A 4,365-nucleotide genomic window follows, 5' to 3' on the forward strand; every position below is an offset into this window, starting at 1 on the left:
CTCGTGGGAAACAGTATTACCCCCTTTACAAAGCTCGAGCTTATCGCGCACGCAATTTTCATAATGAAACTCGAACAAGCAACGCATGACTATACCCCGGTATTCACCCAGAAACGCGCAAATTGCGTTATCGATTTTCCCATTTGCGCTTCGGAGCCATAATACACACACACACACACAGTCGCGGCACTTCGGGAATCAATTTTTGCATTTTCCCGCGCGACGCAAAGCAGTTCTGGCGTCTGATGGCGGGCAATTCGAATTTGGATGTCGCGTTTGTCACTGCCCGCGCACTCGCGCGAGACATTAATGCGACGCGTACAAAGGTCCGTGAAATTGCTGCATCGTCGCTGCGTAATCACGCGAATTCGGCCTTGTAATGGGAGCTGTGCACGAGCCATTGTGCCGGACGAATGTATTTAATTTAATACGGTATTCGTCTGGCTGCGAGGTATTAAGCCGGGGATTCCGCCTCCATTAGCGCATTTTACGCGGGGATCCTGAATTATCGCTTTTTACGTTGCGCGCGGATTTATCGCGAATATATTGTGGATTTCGCGCTTTGATTACTCGGCGCGTTTTTCATTCCGGAGGTTTGACTGGCAATTGTGCGACGGTTATCGTTGAAAATTGCGAACAGGAATAATTTGTGATTCTCTATCGAGTACTGGATAAGGGCAGTTTGGGTAACTTCGACTAGTCAAAGACTATACGGGTTCTCGAATTGAATGAAATGCGATTGTCATTCCTTGTGAAACTCTAGTATGATAAAGTGCAAGAAGGATAATAAGCATTCAAGCAAATGCACGATAAAGTCTCACGTTGCACGACTAATTGTCCATCAACCAGCGATCAGTCCCTATTCATCAAAATTTCGCGCACCCCGACCTTCTTGCCGGCCCCATTCAAAGCCAAACAATCGCTCGTTCAGAGCCTATCCATAAAATCGACGCATCAGTCCGCAAACAGAGAACGCGAGCGGATGAGCGACGGCTGATGCAGCGGCTGCTAAAAGCAGCGTCAGTCAAATTGATTTTTCATCGCTGATAGCACTCGATTATTCATTGCATTAGACCGAGTGGCCGCTCGAGCCGCCTCGATAACGCTAAAGTCATTTGTAGAGGAGGAGAAACGCGAGAAAAAAAAAGTCGGGGCAGCTATCAATCACGGATTCCCTTCGGCTTTAAGCTTAATAATCGTAAAGACTCGGGGAGTGTATACACCTTCGAGGAGTGTCGATTTTTCCACTCTACCATTAAAGTTTTATTAGCCGTAAATAGACTGAGGATTGATGCTTGTTTTTTTTTGGGGGGGGGGGGCGGAAGCGAACGTCTGTCTTATGGCCTTTACGGATTCACCAGGGGATACGCTGTTTTTGGCGAATTTATTAAGGTCGTTCAAGCTTTATCGGGAGCGTAAAGATGCTTATTTTGCCAGTAGAGAAAGACGGATACCGCAAGACCGAAAAGATAGCCGCGATTGAGTCACACCGTCATCATTATCATTGCTGCCGATCTATATACAGTGCATCATTCTGCAGTCGATGAGAGTGTGCAACCAATTACATTTCACAATATTGATCTGAATCACGCTCTTGAGTCGGTGAAGCACCACTTAATCTCCGATTGTTTAATCTAATTGTTTATAGTAAAATGCATTTATCAATTAGTCTTAACGTTTCCGAGTTCGATAAACAAACAGCGATCGGTATCGAGAAGCGTCTATTTTATCTCTATTGCAAAGTCGAGATAAAGTGTCTATTAGCCGATGTTCCCATGAGCTCGAACTCGCAATTTTCCTGCGACTAATGCACGTAAAAAGAAGTCATTCGCAACTGGCAGCATAAAACTCGAAATAGACTTTCCAAAACATATTTACCTTCTTCGGCGTAAAAAGTTTCCTCGGAATATCGATGACAGCGAGAAGTAGATACGATCCTCTCGCACATGTTCGACTCGCTTTCGATTACCGGCAGCGAGAGACTGCGCGCTGAAAACAAAATTGCGAGAGGTCGAAAAGTAAACTGTCACCGGTACACACATCGCGTATACGTGTATATGAGTCAGTTAGATATAAAAATCGCGAGTGAGCTGAATAAAGCAGGACGAGCCGTTATATATAGCTAAACACACCCTCGCATTCGCTCGAGCGAGTAAAAACTTTTTCAGCTACTCAACGCGGGCTCTACCTTTTTTCGTCCGACGGGAGAGCTTTATATTTCGCCTCATGAAGCCCGAGAGAAAGGCCAGGGATTTCACCTATTTCGCTGAATTACGCAAGCTTTGCGTTTGAATCTTTTTCTCTGTTCCGAGACGGTTTGAAGAAATTAAAAAGTTAATTAATTATTGGACTATGATAAAAGCGTAATAACACCGTAAATATTTTGCGTTCGCGCGTTTCACCGGTTCATTTAAACGAATAAATAATGTTCACTGTTTGCTCGTGATGACGATATTTTATGCGCGCCCTCGAGGTATGCAAGGCGAACAAATATACTCAATTAGGTCGCACTCCAATTTCGCAAGCGTTGATAAACTCTCATTATCATCGCATTTCACGAAAAACGCATAAACTTCATCGTCGCGGGCAGCACCTCATAATAATGACAAGCTTTCCTCGTTAATGTCAACAAAGAGGCTACAGAAGAGATTCGTGTTTCAGCGACTATAAGGTCAAATCTCGATCTTGCGATGGTTGTTGAGGTAGATGTAGGGATGTGCTGCCTAAAGACGAGTTTTGTCACAAACAATCCGCTGAATAAGAAGCCACCGCAGATCAGAACAATAAAAAGCCCAGACGAAGCCTAGAAGGCATCAAAAGTTACAGCAGCTTCTCGCAATATTCGTCGTATATCCTACGGCGCTTTATTATTATACTCAGCTCGCTCCTGTGATGTAGCTCGAACTTACAAGCGCTTGTCACAGACGCACACGTCTGCAACGCGATAAGAGGCCGCAGAGCCGTACTGCGATGCATAGCATGCGCTTGCATCGTAGACGTTAGCTCAGTGGTTAGAGCTCCCGCTTGTTAATTTCGGAGTCCACGGTTCAAGCCCGCGTCTACTCTTTTTCGCTTTCCGACTCGTCTCCCTCTCCGTCCGTTACACTTGGCATCCCTTGTGGGGAAGATCGCCGATTCAGAACCCGGCTAAACAGATCTACTGAGTGTTCGAACTCACAGACACCTACCTTTTACCCTCTCGTAACTCCTCCGATCAGGCCCTCAGTCAGTGTCTCAGCGCCCGCCTCTGATGATCCATTCGTTGATCAAGCGTTAACAGGCTTCTGATCTGTGTGGCTAAGTGCAGTGTCGGTAAGGTAGTTCACGAGCCGAGAACGACTCGTCTCAAAAGGGGGTGGTGTCACAGACGCGCACACGTCTGCAACGCGAGCTGCGAGACGAGTCAGCGATAGCATTGCATCGTAGTACGGCTCTGCGGACTCTTATCGCTGACTCGTCTCGCAGCTCGCGTTGCAGACGTGTCCGCGTCTGTGACACGCTATACACCGAACCACAGGAGCCCCACGATTACGCGCGCCTTTGATTTATAGCCGAATGCGGCTCTCGCAGCGCGCACGTCAAACACAGAGATTATGCGCAGAGACCGAAGAGCGTAATAAGTCGACGTCTGAAGCGTGTAAGACGTATCGGAGACATGTGTCGCGAGCTTAGTCCTTCTGCGGGTGAAAAAGTGTACGCGCATCTCGCCGAGTTTCCCGCACATCTCCCCGTACTGCGACGCTATACGCGTATCCAAGAATCCCACTATCAGTTCGTCGGGCCGTATCGATCGATTTCCCCCGCGGGCGAGCTCTAATAACATGTAATAACTCGGCGACACACACACACACACACACCGGCGAACTCGTTTTATAATTACGCGTTCGATAACAGCTCCGGTTGGTGTAGCTTACAGCAGCTGCAGGCGCAGAGTTTAATCGATCCTCGCGAGCTAACGATGACTGCTGCGGCTTCGTCGTCCTCGTCAGCGGCGGCGTCGTCCTCGTATACAGTCATGCGAGACTCCTCCTCGGAGGGCCGTTATGGAGTCGTGTGCAGCGAAGCTATACTCTGTACCGACTGCACTTTGACTTACATATAGATACATGCTGGAACATTGCGGAGCCAATTAGACGCGCACTGCTGCTGCTGGTCGGACCTGGAAAGACACCGCGCGCTCGCGCGCTCGTACGCTAACGGGCTGATCGTTCGAAGCGCGCTGGGAATGGGTTATCTTGGCTGGTGTTAGCATATCGTACATCATATTGTACTAATTCAATACTGTGTTTTGATGAAAATTTTATTTTTGTTTCAGGTAAGTGCCTGGCGTACCTGAGGCTCTTGTATCGCGTCACTCGCCTGCCA

This window comes from Nasonia vitripennis, chromosome 1, assembly GCF_009193385.2.
Source record: "Nasonia vitripennis strain AsymCx chromosome 1, Nvit_psr_1.1, whole genome shotgun sequence".
Taxonomy (NCBI): domain Eukaryota; kingdom Metazoa; phylum Arthropoda; class Insecta; order Hymenoptera; family Pteromalidae; genus Nasonia; species Nasonia vitripennis.